The 24,071-nt window shown below is 40.8% G+C and overlaps 1 pseudogene; it reads right to left on the bottom strand.

Annotated features, from left to right (window-relative positions):
- Positions 1-5,279: 5,279 nt before the first annotated feature.
- LOC138930704 (small ribosomal subunit protein eS1-like) overlaps positions 5,280-24,071 on the bottom strand; it is a 69,012-nt pseudogene continuing 50,220 nt past the window's right edge.

Genomic DNA, 24,071 nt, shown 5'->3' on the forward strand with positions numbered 1-24,071 from the left:
GGATCCCCTTTCTCCATATCCTCTCCAATATTTGTTATTTCTAATCTTTTTTATAATAACCACTCTAATAGGTGTGGGTGGGATGATATCTTACTGTGGTTTTGATGTGCATTTCCCTAATAATTAGTGATGTTGAACATCTTTTCATGCGCCTTTTCATCTTTTCATGTTGGTCATCTATATATCTTCTATAGAAAAATGCTTATTCATATATCTGCCCATTTTTAATTAGACTATTTTTGTTGTTGTTGAACTGTATGAGTTCTTTATATATTGATAGTAACACCTTATTGGATTTGCAAATATCTTCTCCCATTCAGTAGTTTGCTTTTTTGTTTTGATAATGGTTTTCTTCACTGTGCAAAAGCTTTGTAGTTTGATGTAGTCTCTTTTGCTTATTTTTACATTTGTTTCCTTCGCCTTTGGAGTCAAATCTATAAAAACATCACTAAGACCTACGTCAAGGAGGTTACTGACTATGTTTTCTTCCAGGAATTTTATGGTTTCAGGTCCTACATGCATGTCTTTAATCTACTTTGAGTTCCTATTTGTTTGTGGCGTAGGATAATGGTCTAGATTCATTCTTTTACATACGGCTGTTCAATTTTACCAGCACCATTTATTGAACAGACTTCCCTTTCTTCACTGTATATTCCTTCTCTTTTGTCATAAACTAATTATCCATACATGTGTAGGTTTATTTCTGGGCTCTCATATCTGTTTCATTGATCTGTGTGTCTGCTTTTGTGCTGGTACCATACTGTTTTGATTAAATAGCTTTGTAGTATAGTTTGAAATCAGGGACCATGATACCTCCAGCTTCATTCGTCTTTCTCAAGTCACTCTTTGTGATTCCATGGACTGTAGTCTGCCAGGCTCCTCTGTCCCTGGGATCCTCCAGGCAAGAATCCTGGAGCAGGTTGCCATTCCATTTTTTCCATTTCTTCTAGGTCATACAATTTTTTACTGTATAATGCATAATAGTCCTTATTATCCTTTATATTTTCCACATAGCCCCCACTCCTTGGGTGGAAGATCTACTTCAGGTGCAGTACACTGAGAATACTGGGGCATCGATCACTCTTGTCCCAACTTGTTCTTGAGGCAGAGGTTTCATGAAGGAAGAGGAAAACTGAAAAAACCAGAGGCTAGCAAACCCTGCTCAGTGCTCAGCTTCTAAAGCAGAAAGAAGCATGTGACTTTTCCTCTCCCCAGCTATGGAGCCATGGCTTAGAAATTTTGCCCAAAGGGAGAGGCAGACCATAAAACAGAGCCCTGGACTCTTTCCAAAGGAACTAACTCAAGTCTAAGGATTCTATCAAAAACAATGCAGGAACAGTGGAAAGTGATTAGGCGGAGACTGATAGTTTCATTAGAGGCACAAACTAAATCACAGGCCAGCTAGTTTACAGGGAGAACCAGTGAGAGTGACAGCTAGAATACCCCTTCTAGGGTCAGAAGAACCCTCAAAGATTGACCTCAAACACTATCCCTCTAAACTAATCTGGATTTAAAGGGTTCCTTCTGAGGGGCAGTTTATGCCCCAGGGCATTGTTGAAAGCAATAGAGCAATCAGCCATCAATTAGTGGGTTTAACAGCTGGGTGTGATCAGGGAAAAAGAGCTTCAAAAAGAGTCCTGCTAAAACTGTCATCCCAGACTGATTGCTCATGCCCAAGACTTTGCCCTAGGAGGAGCAATATCAGAGGTTTCACACTGAAGGGGAAATCAACTTCACTAAAATAATCCAGCCAGTCACTAAGCAAGTAAACAAATAACAACAACTAGCCTCAGGGGCAAGAGAATCAGTGTCCAGAGTTGCTATAATACTTTATATAAAATGTCCAGTTTTCAACAAAAAATTACAAGACATGAAATAAAACAGGAATGTATGATTCATACACAGGGAAAAAATCAGGTAACAGAACCTGTCTATGAGAGCAGTAAGATTTAACAGATGAAGACATCAAAGTAGCCATTACAAATATATTCAAAGAACTAAAGGAAATCATGCTTAAAGGAGAGAAAGGTATGATCACTATGATTGACTGAATGTCTGTGTTCCCCTCAAAACTCACATGCTGAAGTCTAATCCCTAATGTTATGGTATTTGGAGGCAGGTCCTTTGGGAGATAATTAGATCACGAGGGTAGAGCCCTTAAGAATGGGATTACTGTCCTTATAAAGAGACCCCAGAGAGATCCCTTGCCCCTTTTGCCTTGTTAAGATACAATGAAAACTCAACTGTCTATGAACCAGGAAGCAGATCTTTACCAAATATACCACCACGTTGATCTCAGACTTCCCAGCCTTCAGAACTGTGAGAAATAAATGTTTCTTGTTAAAGCTACCCGGTCTGTGGTATTTTGTTATAGCAACCCTAACCAACTAAGAGAATAACTATGTCTTATCAAGTAGGAACAGCAATAAAGAGATTGTTGTTGTTCAGTCAGTATTCTCTGGAGATATAATAAAGAGAGGTTATAAAAAAAAAAAGAACAAAATGCAAATTCTGGAGTTGGAAATACAATAAATGAGACTTTCAGTACCTGATTCGGCATGAAGCTTTGGAAGTTGCCACTCTGTCTTAAAACCTAGTGAAAAGTTGAACAGACTGAGAAGGCAACAGCTCTTCTTGGATTTGTAAGAGGGGAGAACATAGGGCAAATTACTACCCCAAGATGGAAGAGACAGACAAGTGAACACAGGAAGTCACAGCTTACTTGAACAGAGACTCACCAGTAGAAACGACCATAGGAACCACTGTAAGGGTAGAAAAATCTGAACTGTAATTGATGAATTGCTAGAGGCTCAGTATGCAACTCTGAAAGCTAAAAACTCCAGAGGGAATCAATTAAGGGGGTTTCCATAATATTGTGAGATTCACCTCCAGGATTCAACCAATTTCCTACAGTTAATATTGGAGTAAAATCCCCTCATAGGGATGGGGAGAGGAAAGGAAGTATTCTGACATACACTGTCACACTCTATTCTTAACAATATCTGCCTTCATGGGAAATTAATTAAACAGAGTCTAACCTGTTGAGGTATTATCAAAACCTAACTGACCTAGGGAGAAGGGAAATACCGAACTACAGCCCATTATAGACATACTGCCCCAACTATAGGAGAAGAAAAGACTAGAAACTCTTGTGAAGTTCACAGTCCAGAGGCATAGTGTCACTAACAGACAGATCTAATCACAGGAATGTATAATCCTCTCCGTCCCCCAACACTTCACCACCACATTACTAAGGCCTGTTTACAGCAGTTCCTTTTACGCAGTACATCATGTCTGGCTGTTAAGAAAAAAATTACAAGATACCGCAAAGCAAAAAACACACTTTGAAGTGAGAGTAAGCCTCAGAAGCAGACATGGGAGGAATGTTGGAATTATCAGATCAGGAATTTAAAACAACTATGATTAAACTACTAAGGGCCCTAATAGATAAAGTATGCAGCATGTAAAAACAGTTGGGCAATGTAAGCAGAGAGATAAGAATCCTAAGAAAGAGCCACAAAGAAATTTTAGAGATTAAAAACACTGTAACAGAAATGAAGAATGCCTTTGATGGGCTTATTAGTATACTGGACATGGCTGAGGAAAGAATCTCTGAGCTAAACGATACTTTAATAAAAATCTTCAAAAACTGAAAGCAAAGAGAATACAGTCTGAAAAAAAGAAAAACAGATAAAAATATCCAAGGTCTATGGAACAACTTAAAAACAAAAAGTATAACATCAGCATAATGAGAATATCATAAGGAGAAGAAGAAGGAACAGAAGAAATATTTGAAACAATAAAAACAGAATTTCCCCCACATCAACGTCAAACACCAACCACAGATGCAGGAAGCCCAGGGAATGCAAAGCAGGATAAATGACAATAACACTACACCTCAGCATATGATTTTCAAACTACAGAAAATCAAAGATCAAGAAATAGCCTAAAAGAAGTCAGTGGTTTAAAAAACAAACAAAACAGCAAGAACTATAACAAAACCTCACATCTTACCTATAGAAGAACAAAGATAAGAAGTACAAAGATAAGAACTACTCCTCAGAAGCCACACAAACAAGAGGATGAAGCGAAACATTTAAAGTGTTGAGAGAAAAAAGACCCAACAACCTAGAATTCTTTACCCCGCAAAATTAACCTTCAAAGGTGAAGGAGAAATTAAGACTTTCTTAGCCAAACAAAGTTGAGAGAATTTGCTGCCAGTAGACCGGCCATGCAAGAAGTGTTAAGAGGTGTTCTTTTAAGAGAAGGAAAATAACATAGGTCAGAAACTCAATCTGTATAAAGTAAGGAAAAATATCAAAGAAGGAGTAAGTAAAGGTAAAATTAAAACTTTTCTCTTTCTTATTTTTAATTGATCTAACAGACAACAGTTTGTTCAAAATAATACCAACAATGTATTTGATTATGTATGCTTAATGTATATATCACATATATAGATATATACTTATGAATGCTTAGATATGGACTTCCCTTGTGGCTCAGTGGTAAAGAATCCACCTGCCAATGCAGGAGACGGGGGTTCAATCCCTGGGTCAGGAAGATCTCCTGGAAAAGGAAATGGCAACCCACTCTAGTATTCTTGCTTGGGAAATCCCATGGACAGAGGAGCCTAGATGGCTACAGTCCATGGGGTCACAAAACAGTCAGACATGACTTAGCCACTAAATAACAACAGTAAACAAAATTAAGTCAAAATCACTATATTAATTTCAGACAGAACAAACTTCAAAGCAAGAAACATTATCAAAGATAAAGAAGGGCATTACACAATGATAAAGGGGTCAGTTCCGCAATAAGACATAACAATCATTAATGTGTATGTGCCTAACAATAGAAGGTTAAACTATGTGAGTCCCAAACTAATAAAATTGCAAAAAGATGTAGATGAGTCCACTATCGTAGTTGGAGACTTCAACTCTATCAGAAATGGAGAGTGCACAGAAACACTCTCCAAGACCATATGTTAGGCCATAATACAAATGTCAATCAATTTAGGATTGAAATAATAGAAGTATGGTCTCTAATCACAGCAGAATGATATTAGAAATCAATAAGTGAAAGAAATTTAGAAAGCTCACAAATAAGAGGAAATTAAACAACACTCCACTCTTACATGCTTGAAGCCTTTTCTGAAGTGTTTGAGGTTCCTCCTTACTACTTAAGTCTTCCTGTCAGACTGAGACACTTTTTGACATGTTTGAGATCCCTCTTTGTCACAAATAAAACTTAATTTGTCACTGTTAAAAGTCTGAATTTTTTTAACTGATTCTTGGACTGGGCTCATATCCATTAGCCTATTCAACTTTAGTACCTGTCTCATCCTTGATAGCTTTCCAGAACTATTACCATCACCTCATGAAGCCCCATGAGTTTTCCTGATTCAAACTGGCTTCTTCAGTACCCTTACTTCTCTAACAATGACATCATGGAATGGATTAAGTACTTTGGCAAATCTCATCTATGCCTTTTCCAGTACTGTCTGGAATCAATTTATTGACCACTTCTTTCAAGTTATTTGTCTATAACTCTAGGGTCATGATTTTCATCATCATCTTCTGGATTTGGCAGACCTGTTGCTGCTGAGTGTAAGAGATCTCCCAAATACAATTGTTGCATTTTTAAATAAAATAGACAAACCAAATAACTTTCAGTAGTCTTGACACTGACATGAGCTTCAATCACAGGCTGCCATTTCTTGACCATGGAGTGCATTTTGTCATAGGTAAACTCCATGCCATAAAGTTAGGTAGCTTTGCCCCGAATAGCCTCAGTTATTAGCTTGAGTATTCTAAATGCAACTTCATCATCCTGCAGATCAACAAGGCTCATTTCAGAAACATGATATAATTTGAAGTCTGGAGTTCTCATGACTAGTGTTTTTCCAATATTTCTTGTATTGAACATAACTGGTGCTTTCACATCGTACCAATCTTTCTAAGGAACTGGATCAGCCACTTTCTTCTTGGTTTCCTTTTCGCCACCTTTCATTAGGTACCTGTTCCTGCCAACTGTCAAGGCACTGCTGCTCAGAGCACTTCATTCATTTTGAGACTCTGACTTCTCTATCCTGACATGTGTTTGATTTTTCCCTATCTATTTGAGATTCTCCCTGACTTGTTCTACCCTCTTCCTGATGTATTTGAGACCCATCCTTACATATATATATATATATATATGTATTTTATATATATGTGTGATATATATATATATATATATGGGAAAATTAGTAGCCTTCTCATAGCCTCTTGTTTTAAAACTTAGAAATTTTTAATTTGGCTTTAAAATTTCCCCCTCTCTGACAAGACAAAAAAAAGTGGAATTTTCCTCCCTTTTCTCTTCCTTAATTTGGTAGCTCCCACAGAATAGTTTTTAATTCTAAGCAGTGAAAACCAAGGGGGAAAGGGTTGCTGAAAACTGGAGTATTTATTCGTAACCAACAATTACTTGGACAATCACATGGGCTCCCCTGGTGGCTCAGTGGTAAAGAATTCACCTGCCAATCCAGGAGACATGGGTTTGACCCCTGGGTTGGGAAAGATCCCCTGGAGAAGGAAATAACAACCTACTCCAGTATTCTTGCCTGGGAAATCCCATGGACAGAGGAGCCCGGCGGGCACAGTCCACAGGGTTGCAAGAGAATCAGACATGACTTAGTGACTAAGCAGCAACACCACACCGGTACCCAAAGGCCCACCTGAATTTTGTAATTGAATGTCTGTGCATGCAGCAGAAGCCCAGAACATTTTGAGATGCAGAATAGTATCAGACCACCATCTGGATCATAAATAATTTATGCATTTTAAATACTTTGGAATCATATGGGTCAGGCAATAAATAATATACTAAATCTCAGTGAGAAAAAAATTCTCCAAATGTTGTATCTGTGAATCCAATTTAAATCCTAATAACAGTTTTGAGAATTTGATCAGAATGCAGGAAAGGCCCCTAGTGCTTATGTAAAACTAAATGAACATTATTCTTGACTTCTTTTTTAATATACCAAAGAACAGCTGATCAAATTAAGGTTAAATCTCCACTGTCTAGTCATGGGAGCCAGCTAGAATTGAATTCCACATCCAATACCCTGTCTTTGGATAAGACTTTGAAGTAAGACTCCTTTATCAGATCCTGACCAAATGGTGATTTTACATGCTGGGTCCTGAGTTTGAGAAATATGATCAATGCTTTAGGGATTTTTGAGAGAATTTGCTGAGGTATCTGATTATTTTCCTTTTTTAGTTGCACTGGGCCTTTGGTGCTACATGCGGTCTTTCTCCAGTTGCAGTGTGCAGGCTTCTTGTTGTGGTGGCTTCTCTTGTTGCAGAGCACGGGCTCTAGGCACCCAGGCTTAGTTGCTCCAGAGCATGTGGAATCCTCCAAGACCAGGGATGGAACCTGTGTCCCCTGCATTGGCAGGCAGATTCTTATCCACTGTACCACCAGCAAAGTCCCTGAGCTATCTGATTCTTGAAGAAAAGACAGAACACAGCAGAAAGAGAGTCAGGGGGCTGATCTTAGTTGGTGGTAAGATGGTAAGACAGAGCACTGGGCTGCCTCAGACCTTGGGAGTGGGGCACTGGCAGGGGGTAAGGTCAAGCTGGATGTTGTCATGAAGTCACAGCAGAAGCCCTTCCAGGGTGGAACCAGGGACCTGACGCCTAGAAATAAACTAGGTTAGGAGCTGGCAAGGTAACTTGACCACTGACTTTCACCAAGCACTTGTCAGTGACTTTGGTCAGTCTTTACAGGCCCAGCCATCCACCTGCCAACTCCTCTTCAGGCAGTGCCTTAAAGGCCCTGCAGATGAAGCTTCAGTATTACACTCTCTGGGGTGGATTTCAACGAGTTGATTGGGCACTTTTTTTTTTTTTGGTCTTATTGGGAAATGAAGGATCATGTGCAGTTCCTCTGAATTTGAATATGTGTGGACACAAATGTGTGTTTTGGGGGTACTTCAAACTTTTATTTCAAATATACTGAAAGAGTTCTTTTGGACTTAGATGTCTGTTTTACCATCTATCTCTTTGGATATACACAAAAAGGAAAATTATATTACAAAATAAATTGGTGAAGGTATTCCTCAGGCTTCTTCACACTGAGTATAGTGATAGATTTACTTCACATTAAGTATATAAAATGCTACTAGTCCTAAAGTCACTTATATATAAAATCTTAAAAAATTAAAATAAATAAGCTTGTAGAAGCAGAGGATAGAATGGTGGTTGCCAGGGGCTGAGGGTGGGGGAATAGGAGAGATGTTTAAGGGTGTAAACTTGCAAGTAGTAGATAAATAAGTCCTGGAGACTAATACACAGTACAGTGATTATAGACAGCCAAAATTGTATTATAAACATTAACCTTACTAAGAGACTAGATCTTAATTGTTCCAAACACTGAAGAAATGATTATGTGATACAATAGAGGTGTTAACTAACGCTACCATGGCAATCATACTGTAATGTAAATAGACCCATCTATATGTCATACACTTTGAACTTACACAATGTTTTATGTCAAATATATCTCAATAAATAAAATAAATTATATATATAGTTGGTGGGAATATAATTTGATAACAACCGCTTTGGAAAATAGTTTTACAAAGTCTACTAAAATTAAACATACGCCCACCTTATGACCCAGCAATTCTACTCCTGAATACATACCTAAGCGAAATCAGTGTATATGTTCACCAAAATATGTGTATAAGAATATTCACAGCAGCACTGTTCATACTAGTCAACATTGGCAACAACCAAAATGTCTATCAACAGGAGAATAGATAAATACATGGGTAGTATATTCATACGACAGAATAATATACAGCCACAAAAAAGAACAAATGACTAAGATACACACTAACTGGATGAATATCACGGACACCATGATGAATGAAAGAAGCCAGACACAAGAATACATACTGTATGATTCCACCTGTAGGTGGAATCACATTCAAAAACAGACAAAACTAAAAGGTTGTGCGAAAATTAAAGTGTTAGTCGCTCAGTTGTGTCCAACTCCTTGAGACCCCATGGACTGTAGCCCATCAGTCTCCTCTGTCCATGGGATTCTCCAGGCAAGAATACTGGAGTGGGTTGCCATTCCCTTCTCCAGGGGATCTTCCCAACCCAGGGGTCGAACGTTGGTCTCCTGAATTGCAGGCAGATTCTTTACCATCTGAGCCACCAGATAAGCCCAAAGGACTGTGATAAAAGTCAAAATGATTACCTCTGAGAAGGGGCTATTATTAACAAGAACAATAATTGCTCATTGTAAAACACAAACAATGCTGCCTGGACCTCTCTTTCCTGGTGTATCTACAACATTAACTTCTAACCATTAAGTCTTTGTTTTAGTCAGGGAGGCCTACCCTGACCACACTATTATAAATTGCAATCCACACTCCTCAGCTCTAGATCCTTTATATCATCCTTCTCCACTTTTTCTATTATGCTTTTTACCTGCTAAAATACTCCAGAATTTACTTTTTGTATTTTTTGCTTGCTACTTTGTCCTCTTGCTAGAACATAAGCTCCACGTCCGTACTGGGGAATATAAAGACCCAAACCACTTGCCCCAATTCAGGGCATCACCGTAGGTTAATTCCTGCTCCAGACCTCCCCATGGGATCCACTGAGACCTTTGTTCCAACTGCTTCCAAACCCAACTTTTCCCTCTGCCCAGTCAGACTTCACTCACTCCCCAAAAGTATTGATTTCTAGAGAACTTCCCAGTAAGTTTCCTGCATGTGAATCAGTCTCAAAAGTCTGTTTTCTGGAGTATCTGAACTGTGACTCTGAATTCACGGAAACAGAGAACAAGGCAGGATCAGGTACGGGGGAAGAGTCACGAGTCCAGATTTGGACACGTTATCTTTGAAGCAACTTTGCCATATCTAAGAAATGTCAAGCAGGCAGTTGCATGTATGAGAAAAAGAACAGATTTTTTGCCCCTCAAGCTACTCATGATATAATCAATAAGATAAGATGTGCTCCCAAAAAAACCCATAATATGAGGTTGTTGTTGTTGTTCAGTCACTCAGTCGTGTCCTACTCTTTGCGACCCCATGGACTGCAACACGCAGGTAATATGAGCTAGTGTATTACACAAGATTATAGATGATGTGCTAGAGAGGTTCAGAGATGGTCAGGAAAGATCGCATGGCAAAGGTGACATTTTTTAATGTCATCAGTGAAGATGGGAGTAGAGGCAGAGCAATGTGAGTTAGGCCTGAAGATAGAACACCCAGAGCAACACAGGGGGCAGGGGGCAGTTCAATTTGAATGGAGGGTCAGGTGCGCAGAGGGGCTTAGTGGGACGCAAGGTTAGTAAGCGTATTAACCATTAACCCGAGTTCTCCAGAGGGAACCAATAGGATATGTGTATGTATTGAAAGAGGTTTATTATCAGGAGTTGGCTCATATGATTATGGGTGAGTGCTCAGTTGCTAAGTTGTGTCTGACTCTTTGTGATCCCAGGGACTGTAGCCCACCAGGCTCCTCTGTCCATGGGATTCTCCAGATAAGAATACTGGAGTGGGTTGCCATTCCCTTCTCCTAGGGATCTTCTCGACCCAGGGATCGAACACGCCTCTCCTGCGTATCCTGCATTGGCAGGTGGATTCTTTACCACTGAGCCACCTGGGAAGCCCCACATGATTATGGAGGCTGGCAAGTCCAAAATCTACAGGGTGGGCTGGAAATCTGGAGACCCGGGAGAGCTGATGCTACAGTTCAAGTCCAAAGGCATATAGGCTAGAGACTCGGGAGAGCTGGTAGTGTAGTTCTAGTCTGAAGACCAGCTACCGTAGAGCCAGGAAGACCAATGTTGCAGGTGAGGTGAAGGCAATCTACTAGATAATTCTCTCTTTCTTGGGGGAGGCTGGTCTTTTGGCTCTAGTCACACCTCCTAATGATTAGATGAGGCCCATCTACATTAGGGAGGGCAATCTGCTTTACTCAAAGTCCACCAATTTAAACGTTAACCTTATCCAAAAACACCCTTACAGAAACTAAATATCTTGGCACCCCTTGAGCCAGCCAAGTTGATATGTCCAGTAAACCATCACAAGAAGGTATGGGTCAACTAAGGAAAGACCTTGAATGCTAGCAATCAGGTTATGGAAACTTACAAAAGTTTAGAGGCCAGAGGATTGGAATGAGAGATCCTGGAGGCAGAGAGAGAACTTAGGAGACTACTGTAATCATCTCGGCAAGAGGCAAAACAGGATAATGACAGTGAGACTGGAGGTCAGTAAGACTTTGAATGCTAGAGATTAGACTGTTTAGAGGCCAGAGGGTTGGAATGAGAGAGCCTAGAGGCAGAGAGAGAATTTAGGCGACTACTGTGATAATCTAGGCAAGAGAGAAAGCAGGATAAGGGCAGGGAGCCTGAAGGGAATAAACAGAGACAAGCAATGTGGAACTGACAAGACTTGGCAAGTGACCAGTCCTGGGGGATGAGGGAAAATACGCAGAGAATGACTTTGTAGTTTCAAACCTAGGCAACTAAGAGAATGGTGAAGCCACTGAGAGCAATGGAGGGATCGGTAGAGAGAAGATGCCTGTCTCCCTGAGGGCTCCTCTTGTTGCAAAGTTTGGGGCATGTTCAGGGTATCAACTGATACAGGATTTCCCTGGTGCTCCAGTGGTTAGGAATCCACCTGCCAATGCAGGGGACACAGGTTAGATCCCTGGTCTGGGAAAATCCCACATGCTTTAGGGCAACTAAACCCATGTGCCACAACTACTGAGCCCACACACTCCAGAGCCTGTGCTTCGCAACAAGAGAAGCCACTACAAAGAGAAACCTGAGCGCTTCAACCAGAGAGTAGCCCTGCTTGCCGCAACCAGAGAAAGCCTGCTCGCAGCAACCAAGACCCAGCACAGCCAAAAAAAAAAAAAAAAGATATTTTTCAAATTATTGTGTAACAAATCACCCAAAAATGGTGACCTAAAACCAATAAAATATTTCACTCACAGATCTGAGGGTGACTGGGCTCACATAGCTGTTCTCACCCATTGTAATGATGAATTGTATTAATTTTGTGTTGGTAACAGGAAATTAATTCTTCATATAGGTATTATTAAATGGCTGATAGAAGTAAACATTTCTGCGTATTACCTACTGAACTTTTTTAAAAATTGAACACCACTTTTATCTACTGACACTGATTAATTCGAGATCTACTTCACTGCCCTAAAAGAAAATGATCTGCTGTGCTTCCTCTTCTATGCTAAGAAAGCATTCTGAGTTAGAGTATGAAATGTCTAACATGCTTTAGAAGTAAAGATTGGTTGAATGAGGTATCTTAAATTAATTTTAGATCTCCCTTTAATTGCAGTTTTATTGCACTTAGATGTTAATCACCCAGTCGTGTCCGACTCTTTGTGATCCCATGGACCGTAGGCCACCAGGCACACTTGATCTTAGCCAAAAGGCTGAGAAGCATCGATTGTAGTTTTCTAGGATTTTATTAAATATTCTAGATCCAGTTGAAAATTTTAAAACAACTTTATTGGAGCATAACTTACTACCATAAAGTTCACCCTATTTTTAAAAGCGCAATCCAATGATTTATAGCCAACTGATCAAGCTGTGCAGCTATCACCACAATACAGCTTTAGAACATTTCTATCATCCCAACCCCAGGCAACAACTGTCTCTACAGATTTCCCTCTTCTGGACTTTTCATATAAATGGAATTGTACAATATATATTCTTTTGAGTCTGACTTCTCTCATTTACCATGATGTTGTCAAGGTTCATGCATGTTATAGCATGCATCAATAGTTCATTCTTTTTTATAGCAAAATAATATTCTACCATATGGATACACCACATTTTATGAATATCTACATACAAGTCTTTGTATGAACATAAGCATTCATTTCTCTTGTGTAGATCCCTAAGAGTGGATTGGCTGAGTCATATGATAAATTTATATTTAACTTTTTAAGAAACTAACAAACTGTTCTCCAAAGTTATGGTACCATTTTTTCTTACCTATCACCAGTAGGGTTCCTCGGAGAAGGCAATGGCACTCCACTCCAGTACTCTTGCCTGGAGGGTCCCATGGACGGAGGAGCCTGGTGGGCTGCAGTCCATGGGGTCACAAGGAGTCCAACACTGCTGAGCGACTTCACTTTCACTTTTCACTTTCATGCATTGGAGAAGGAAATGGCAACCCACTCCAGTATTCTTGCCTGGAGAATCCCAGGGACGGGGGAGCCTGGTGGGCTGCCGTCTATGGGGTCGCACAGAGTTGGACACGACTGAAGCAACTTAGCAGCAGCAGCAGTAGGGTATTTGGTCACATTCTTGCCAGCATTTATTACTGTCTGCCATTTTTATTATAGCCATCCTGCTGCTGCTACTGCTGCTAAGTTGCTTCAGTCGTGTCCGACTCTGTGCGACCCCACAGACAGCAGCCCACCAGGCTCCCCCGTCCCTGGGATTTTCCAGGCAAGAGTACTGGAGTGGGGTGCCATTGCCTTCTCCTAGTAAGCGTGAAATGGTACCTCATTGTGGTTTTGATTCACATTTCCCTCATAACAATGATGTTAAGCATCTTTTCATGTGCTTATTAACCATTTGTACATTGTCTTTGGTAAAAAGTCTATTAAAATCCTTTGCTCATTTTTAATTGAGTTTTTTGTCTTTTTAAGGCTATAAGAGTTCTGGAATAACAGGTTGAAACTGAATATAATCAATACCATCTTTCTGGAGTACATATGGTATTATGATTCAAATGCCCTAGAACTGTATTTATTTTTGTTTATCCCTCTAAGTAGGCATTGTGGTGGATACTACAATGCACTACCCAGCTCTTCCTTCTTGATGTCCAACTTCAAGTGTATGGGTCAGCAGACAGCCCTTAGATGTCAGTCCTCCAGGGTCTGCCTCAGCTACAAAGAACCACCAGGCAGCCCACATCCAATGGTCAGTGCAGGTGTATAAAGTTCTGGTCATTTCCACCCACCTCTGGACAACTCGGCAGGACTACTCTAACTCCAGCACTCCCCATAGGGTCAGCCAAGTCTGTCACCAGGCTTGCATCAAAGCTTAACTTCTCCCTCTTCTCAGTCCTGCTGTCTTCCCCTCTATTCTACAGGTGTTGATTTCAAACGCACTTTGTCCCCCATCTTTATTGAGATATAGCTGACAAATAACACTGTGTAATTTAAGGTGTACACTGTGTTTATTTTATATATTTGAAATTTTGCAAAATGATTACTATCATATCATCATTTCTTTGTTGTGGTGAAAACATTTAAGATCTACTCTGTTAGCAACATTCAAATATATTGAAACAGTATTATTAGCTATAATTTCCCATTAGATCCCCAGAACTTGTTACTCTTATAACTGGACGTTTATACCCTTTGACTAGCATCTTCCCATTTCTCCCATCCCCAGCCCCTGGTAACTCTGTTTCTCATAGTTCAGCTTTCTTAGATTCCACAGATTAGTGATACCAGGTAGTAGTTGTTTTTCTCTGACTTGTTTCACGTACACACATATTACTTGTTTTTCTCTGACTTATTTCACGTACACACATAGTACTTGTTTTTCTCTGACTTATTTCACATAGCATAATACCCTCAAGGTTAAAACAAGTTTCACAAAGGACAGAATTTCCTTTCTTTCTCATGATTGAATAACATGGGTATGTGTGTATGTATGTGTATATATCTCACATCTTTATGTTCATCCTTTAATGGATACTTCAGTTGTTTCCATATCTTGGCTACTGTGAATAAGGCTGCAATGAACATAGGAGAGTAGATATCTTTTTGAGATATGGAAGTGGGATTGCTGGGTAGTTCTGTTTTTAGTTTTGTGAAGACCCACTATAGTGATTTTCCAAAATGGCTGTACCAATTTACATTCCAATCAACAGTACATGAGGGTTCCTTTTGCTCTGATCCTCACCAACTCTCATCTCTTGTTTTCTTGATAATAGCCATTCTAATGGGTGTGAGGTGATATCTCATTGTGATTTGTATTTACATTTCCCTGATAACTAATGATGTCAGGCATCTTTTCATATGTCTGGTGGGCATTTTTATACCTTCTTCCAAAAAACTATCTATTCAGGTCCTTTGCCTATTTTTCAATTGGACTTTTTTTTTTGCTACTGAGTTGTGAGTTCTTTATATATTTTAGATATTAACTCCTAACAGATCTATGATTTGCAAATATTTTATTCCATTCTGTACGTCTTTTCATTTTATTGTTCATTTCTTTGGCTGTGCCAAAGATTTTTAGGTAGCTGAGTCTCACCTGTTTATTTTTACTTTGTTGCCTGTGCTTTTGGTATCATATCCAAGACACTGCTGCCAAGACCAATGTCAAGGATCTTTTCTCCCTATGCTTTCCACCAGGAGTTTTATCGTTTTCAGTTCCATTCTGTTCAGTCGCTCAGTCGTGTCCATCTATTTGCAACCCCATGGACTGCAGCACGCCAGGCTTCCCTGTCCATCACCAATTCCCAGAGCTTGTTCAAACTCATGTCCATTTATCGTTTTGGGTCTTATGTTTAAATCTTTCATCTATTTCAAATTAATTTTTGTTAGTGGTATAAAATGGGGATCCAAATTCATTCTTCTATATGTGATTATCCAATTTTCCCAATATACTATTCTTTCCCTTTTGAGTATTCTTGGCTTCCTTGACAATTAGTAGACCATACATGTGTGAGTTTTTTTCCAGGCTCTCATTCTGTTCCACTGGCCTACGTGTCTATTTTTTGCACTAGTATCATACTGTTTTCCCTTCATGGATCACAGCTTCATTGTGGGGAAGGGGCTTGCAAAACTCAATGAAGCAATGAACCACTCTGCGCAAGGCCATCTAAGATGGATGGGTCATAGTAAAGAGTTCTGACAAAATGTGGTCCACTGGAGAAGAAAATGGCAACCCACTCCAGTATTCTTGCCTTGAGAACCACATGGACAATATGAAAAGGCAAAAAGATATGATGTCAGAAGATGAGCCCCCCAGGCCGGAAGGTGCCCAAATATGCTACAGGGGAAGGGGGGAGGGGAATTACCATTAATAATATCTCCAGTAAGAATGAAGCAGCTGGGCCAAAGTGGGAATGATGCTAAGCTGTGGGTGTTTGGTGGTGAAAGTAAAGTCTGATGCTGAAAAGAGCAATATTGCATAGAAACCTCAAATGTTAGGTCTATGAATCAAGGTAAACTGGACATGGTCAACCAGAAGATGACGAGAGTGAATATGAACATCTTAGGAATCAGTAAACTAAAATGAAGGGGAAGGGGTGAATTTAATTCATATGACCATTATATCTACTACCATGGGCAAGAATCCCTTAGGAAAAAATGGAGTAACCCTCATAGTCTCAAAGAGTCCAGAATGCAGTACTTGGGTGCAATCTCAAAAATCACAGGATAAACTCATGTACACCCGTGGCAGATTCATGTTGATGTATGGCAAAACCAATACAGTATTGAAAAGTAAAATAAAGTTAAAAAAAATTTTTTTTTAAATCACAGAATAATCTCTGTTCATTTCCAAGGCAAACCATTCAACATACAGTAATCCAAGTCTATACCCCAACCATTGATGCCAAAGAAGCTGAAGTTGACTGGTTCTACAAAGACCTACAACACCTTCTACAACTAACACACACACACAGAAAGATGTCTTCTTCATCACAGTGGATTAGAATGCAAAAGTAGGAAGTCAAGAGATATCCAGGCAAGTTTGGCCTTGGAGTACAAAATGAGGCAGGGCAAGTGCTAACATTGTTTTGTTAAGAGAACAAGCTGATCACAGCAAACACCCTCTTCCAACAACACAAGAGATGACTCTACACATGGATATTACTAGATGGTCAATACTAAAATCAGATTGATTATATTCTTTGTAGCAGAAGATGGAGAAGCTCTATACAGTCAGCAAAAACGACCTGGAGCTGACTGTGGCTCAGATCATGAACTCCTTCTTGCAAAATTCAGACTTAAATAGAAGAAAGTAGGGAAAAACACCAGGCCATTCAGGTATGACCTAAATCAAATCCCTTACGATTATGCAGTGGAAGTGACAAACAGATTCAGGGGATTAGATCTGATAGAGTGCCCAAAGAACTATGGACAGAGGTTTGTGACATTGTACAGGGGGCAGTGATCAGACCATCCCCAAGAAAAAGAAATGCAAAAAGGCAAAATGGTTGTCTGAGGAGGCCTTACAAATAGCTGAGAAAGGAAGAGAAGCTAAAGGCAAAGGAGAAAAGGAAAGATAAACCCATTTGAATGCAGAGTTCCAAAGAATAGCAAGGAGAGATAAGAAAGCCTTCCTCAGTTATCAATGCAAGGAAGTAGGGGAAAACAACAGAATGGGAAAGACTAGAGATCTCTTCAAGAAAATTAGAGATATCAAGGGAATATTTCCTGCAAGAATGGGCACAATAAAGGACAGAAACGGTAAAGAACTAACAGAAGCAGGAAAGATTAAGAAGAGGTGGAAAGAATACACAGAGAACTGTACAAAAAAGGAAACCACAATAGTGTGATCAGTCAGAGCCAGACATCCTGTGGTGTGAAGTCAAGTGGGCATTAAAAAACATCACTATGAACAAAACTAGTGGAGGCTATGGAATTCCAGCTGAGCTATTTAAAATCCTAAAAGATGATCCTAAAAGATCCTAAAAGTGCTGCACTCAATATGCCAGCAAATTTAGAAAACTCAGAGTGGCCACAGGACTGAAAAAGGTCAGTTTTCATTCCAATCCCAAAGAAAGGCAACGCCAAAGAATGTTCAAGCTACCATACAATTGCGCTCATTTCACATGCTAGCAAGGTTATGCTCAAAATCCTTCAAGCTAGGCTTCAGCAGTACATGAACTGAGAACTTCCAGATGTTCAAGCTGGGTTTAGAAAAGGCAGAGGAGCCAGAGATCAAATTGCCAATATTCATTAGATCATGGAGAAAGCAAGGGAATTCCATAAAAACATGTACTTCTGCTTCATTGATTATGCTAAAGCCTTTGGCTGTGTGGATCACAAAAAAACAAACTCTGGGAAATTCTTAGAGATGGGAGTACCAGACCATCTTACCTGCCTCCTGAGAAACCTTATGCAGGTCAAGAAGCAACAGAACCAGACCTGGTACAAAACTGGGAAAGGAGTACATCAAAGCTGTATACTGTCACCCTGCTTTTCTATATATAAGATATCATCTACACAGAAAGACAATTTTACTTCTTTCTTTTCATTTTGGATACCCTTTTATTTCTTTCGCTTGCCTAATTGCCAAGAGCACTTCTTAATTATTCTACACACTAACTCCATCTCAGAGTCAGCTTCCTGGAAAACCCAACCTCCAACAGGCAGTTTTCATTTTAATTCCTCGGAGATTGGCACATGGACACACACCCATGCACACACACTATCACTTGACTGGCCCAGCAATGGGCACCCAACCCAAGATGAATGGATCATAGCCTTTCCCTGAGAGTAGTGAACTTGGGAATTTGAGAGACTAAGTAGCTGCCCTTCTCTGGTGCAAACCTGGAAAACAGGCGAGTAGCAAAAAGTAATACCGCATGTTTGATTGCTCACTCACTCCAAGCAGGTCTCCAAGGGAACCTAGAGCCATGATCAACCGTTGCCCAGCACCTGGGAACATAGCCCTGGGAAGGCTTTTTACGTTAATGATTGATGATTTTGTTGTGCACACCTGGAGCAATGAACCATGCTGTACCAGCTTGCCAGGATTGCTTTGCTCAAACATTAAGATTGATGCTGCACACCTAAACGGAACTAGCTGTCTAGCTGGGCTCTACAAGGAGATGAAGGGAGCAGGAATGTCCATCTCTGAAGCATGCTATCTAGCATCAGGACAACCACACAACTGCCTTCTCCACACTCCATAGTGAAGCCAGAAAGTCTCCTGCAGTCTTTTGGTCTTAGATCCAAACCAGAAAACAGTAAGCAGTAACCTGGAGACTAATATCTCTGCCTTGGCAATCATTTTTTCTCCTAGAACAGATTTACCACAAGAGCTCAGAACATACCCAACTGTCTTTACACACGCCTGTATTATCCACCGGTGAATTTCGAACCTGGAAACTCTTTGAATCTCTTTGCAATTAACTAATATATAATCAAGAAAAGTAGAGACAGTGCTCATGAATAGCCAAGTCATACATCAGTGGTTCTTCTTTAAACACTGGCTGCTTTCTCTAATCATAAAAGTGATATTCTCTGTAAAAAAAAATTTTTTTTAGAAAATACAGACAAGTACAAAGGAGAAAAAAAAAAGTCACCCATAATTCCACCACTCAGGTACCACCATTTCAAATATATTGGTTGTACCGTGTACTGTACTGTGCTTAGTCTCAGTCACGTCTGACTCTTTTGTGACCCCATAGACTGTAGCCCGCCAGGCTCCTCTGTCCATGGGATTCTGCAGGCAAGAACACTGGAGTGGGTTGCCATTTCCTCCTCCAGGGGTATTCCCTACCCAGGGATTGAACCCACGTTACCTGCATCTTCTGCATTGCAGGCAGATTCTTTACTGCTAAGCCACCAGGGAAGCCATAAATACTAGTTAATATGGTTTTAATGTTTCTCCTTGCACACATATAGATATGCACATATTACCTACACAAGTAAGATCCCATTAAGCATGCTGTTTTGAAACCTGCTTCTCTCATTCAACAAATATGTGCCTTTGTCATCATTTCTAATGTCTCCATTAAAAAGAAGCATTATTAACCTATTTAATCACTCTCTCACTGTCAGACATCCAAGCTGGCTCCCAATCTTTATTAGTATTAAAAAAAAAAATGCTTCTAAGGACCTGCCCGTACATATGTCCTTGCACACTTTTCAGTTTATATTTGCTACCCAGGTGACCCCCGGTCCTCCAGCATACACAGTTCATCTTTCCCTTTTATATCTAAATAAAATGCTAATGACTCCATCCCACAAACCAAGAGAAGTCCAGTGGCTCTTCCAAGATCTCCAAAGGGCCTCAGGGGGTTCTGTCTCTCCTGGTCACCTCTCACTCTGTTTTTCCTGTTTATCCCATGTATTTCACCTTCTTGGGCAGCTGCAGCCTCTCAACATAACTGTTGCTCTTCCTACATCTGCACAAAATGCCGCTACTGCATGCCACCCAAAGATAGCAGAGTTACGTGGAGGTTTGGAGTAAATGAACATCTATCACAACACAGCAGGAAATAACTTCAAATTCATACCAGGTATTACTGTCCCCAGGAAGCCGCTGGCCCTTCTCCACCACATGGGGACTTCTCATTGATGACGTGCCTTCATGGACCGTGATGTCTTGCCACGTTCTTGAGACCTTCAGCTGTCTCTACTGACTTCATGTCTTCCCTTTCTCTGTACCTAAACTTCCCACCTCCTCACCCCGGTAAGCCCTGAAAATTTCAAATGCTTCTTACTTTATTATTTACCTCCTCCCACACCACAAGCAACTACTTCTTCCTCAAGATATTTCCTTCATTTGGCTTCCAGGACATGAAATTCTCCTGGTCTTCTTCCTTCTTCACTGGCCACTCCTTCTCGGCCCCTTAACCTCTCCCTGACTTGTAAACATTGACATGTCCCAGGATCCAGACTTTAGAGCTCTTTTTAAAATATCTGTTTATTTCACTGCATTAGGTCTTAGCTGTGGCACTTGGGCTCTTTACTGTCTCATACGAGACAGTGTCTCACTGTCTCACATGAGTCTGTTGTGCACAAATTCTCTAGTCGTGGCACATGGACTTTAGTTGCTCCACAGCATGTAGGATCTTAGCTCCCCTACCAGGGATCGAATCTACATCCCCTGCATTTCAAGGCAGATTCTTAACTGCTGAACCACCAGGGAAGTTGCTAGACCTCTCTTCTATCTTTATTCACTCCTGGGTGATCTCATCCAGTCTAATGGCTTTAAATATCATCTCTACACTAATGACTCGAATTTACATCTTCTGCCCCGACCTCCAGACTCATATGTCCAACTGTCTACTTCACATCCTCACTTGGATGGTTAATATGCATCTCAAACTTAATCACTGAAAAACTAAATTCTGCATTTCTCCCAGACTCTTTCCTTGCCCAGTAGTCCCCATCTCAGGAAGTGGCAGCTCCATGTATCTACTTGCTCAGGCCAAAACTTTGAAGTCATCCTTAACCCTTGTCTTTCCATCAGCACCTCACATTTGGCCTGGTAGCAAATCCTATCAGTTCTTTCTTCAGAGTATATACTGGCTCTGACTACCTCTCACCAACTCTACTACTAACCTCCCCTGGTTCCAGCCTCCTGATAGCCTCCTTCCTTTATGGACCACTGCAAGAGATCCTACAAGGCCTGTTTCTTTTTTTGCCCTTCTATGATTTATTCTCCATGAATATCCCTTTAATATTTAAGCCAGCAAATGTGACTCTCCAGTTCAAAGCTTTGTAACTGCTTCCCATCTGACTTGTCTCAAATCAAAAGCGAATGTGGTCCATTACCTGTCTCCTTCTCCAACCTCACCTACACCACCTTCCCCTCTTGCTCACTGCAGTACAGCCACACTGGTGTCCCTACTGTCCCTCGACTAAAGAAGCTCTTTCTCATTTGGGGGCCTGTGCATGTGTTTGTCCCCCTCCTGAAATGTTCTGCTCCCAGAGATATCAGCATAGTTGCCTCCCTCCATTCAATCACGTCACTGAGCCAATAGCACCACCTCAAAGAGGCCTTCCTTGGACTTCCCTGGTGGTCCAGTAGTTGAGAATTCATCTGCCAATGCAGGGGACATGGTTCGATCCCTAGTCTGGGAAGATCCCACATGCCGCAGAGCAACTAAGCCTGAGCACCACAACTTCTGAGCCTGCACACTCTAGAGTCCAGGCCCCACAACAAGAGAAGCCACCGAAACGAGAAGACCATGCAATGCAACAGCAGACTAGCCCCTGCTCACTGCAACTAGAGAAAGCTTGTGTGCAGCAACAGAGACACAACGCAGCCAAAAGATAGAAATAAATAAAAGAAGCCTTCCTTGACCCCCATATCTAAAAATGGCACCCACATCATTCTGTAATACTTGACGCTACTTTATTTCCCTTCACGGTGCTTAACCTGACATTCGATCACACTGTTCATTTTTGGATCGCCTCTCTCCCGCACGAGGGCAGGAGCTTGGTCTGTTTTGTTCACGGCTGTCTTCCCCTCACCCAGATGAGGGAGAGACACGAGGAGGAACTCCACGTGCTCTCGTTTCTTCTTTGTTTACCTTATGCCCATCCAAGTTCTCGTCAATTAGAATGTACCATCAAGGTTCGTACAGGCGCTTTCTTCAACACCAGACACAGTCACCTCTGAAATGAAGTAGGCCCACCTCTAGAATTCAAGAGCCCAGCAGTTATACATTTATACATATTAGGCCACTTCTTTCGGATGAACCCATAGAAGTAGAATTACTAGGTCATGAGCCAGACTTCCCAATTACCCTCCAGAGAGAGCGATGCTAAACCCTCTCCCATCAGCAGTGTTGTGTTTCAGTATATTCTGGGGCTTCAGGCAAATGACGATGATGATGGTGATGATGGAGACAACAATGATGTCTCCCTTACTCTCTGTTAACTAGAAAATACATATATATTTCTAGGGGCAGGGAAACTCCTGGGTCATCATGTCACTGAAGAGGATTCATGGGGTGTGCTGACTTTGGAGAGTAAAGATGTTCCCTGGCAATTTCCATATCTGAAATAATGTCCTCACCAACACCTTCAATTTTTTCCCATGGTACCAAGTCAGGTTCATTCATTAATTCATTTACTTCAAAATGATTTTTCATCACCTACTTTGTACATAAACTCTAACATCTGCCAAACTGAAGGATATTCCTTCAGCTTGAAATAACAGGACTTTCAACCATCATGGTATTTAGCACTAAAGGTGCAAAGACATTACTTTGCCAACAAAGGTCCATGTGGTTTTTCCAGTAGTCATGTAGGGATGTGAGAATTGGACTGTAAAGAAGGCTGAGTGCCAAAGAATTGATGCTTTTAAACTGTGGTGTTGGAGAAGACACTTGAGGGTCCCTTGGACTGTAAGGAGATCAAACCAGTCAATCCTAAAAGAAATCAACCCTGAATATTCATTGGAAGGACTGATGCTGAAGCTGAAGCTCCAATACTTTGGCCACCTGATGCAAAGTACTGACTCATTAGAAAAGACCCTAATGCTGGGAAGGTTGAAGGCAGGAGGAGAAGGGGACAACAGAGGATGAGACAGTTGGATGGCATCGCCGACTCAATGGACATAAGTTTGAGCTACCTCCAGGAGATGGTGAAGGACAAAGAAGCCTGGCGTGCTGCAGTCCATGGAGTCACAAAGCGTCAGACACGGCTGAGCGACTGAACAACAACAACAAAGGTGCTTTCACTTCCATTATCTTATTTGGATACTGGTATAAGTTTGGGTAAATTCCAGGAGTTGGTGATGGACAGGGTGGCCTAGTGTGCTGCGATTCATGTGGTCGTAAACAGTCAGACATGACTGAGCGACTGAACTGAACTGAACCAAACCAACTGGGTACAATTCAGCTCATTTCATAGGTGAGAAAACAAGAGGCACAGAGGGGAAGGATTTGCCCAGGGTTTCGTATTCGTCAGAACCACAAGTAGGAATCCTTTGAGTTTCTCAGAACGTGCCACCCCCTCCATAGTCCAATGTCCTGCCAGGTTCAACACCACCGAAAGCAGATTTATTGGGCCATTGTATTTAAAAGGATGACATATTTATGCATTCTGAATTCTAAGCTGAGGAACAGTAGAATGGAAGAATAATTTTAAAAAGCCTTTTGCTACATGGAAATCCATGAAGTTAAAACACACCCTCTCACCATACACAAAAATAAACTCAAAATGGCTTAAACACTTAAACATAAGACATGACACCATAGAACTCTTAGAAGACATCATAGGTAAAACATTCTCGTACCAAAGTTTTCTTAGGTCAGTCTCCCAAGGTAATAGAAATCAAAACAAAAATTAACAAATGGGACCTAATCAAACTTACAAGTT

The sequence above is a fragment of the Ovis canadensis genome, chromosome X (assembly GCF_042477335.2).
Source record: "Ovis canadensis isolate MfBH-ARS-UI-01 breed Bighorn chromosome X, ARS-UI_OviCan_v2, whole genome shotgun sequence".
NCBI lineage: Eukaryota > Metazoa > Chordata > Mammalia > Artiodactyla > Bovidae > Ovis > Ovis canadensis.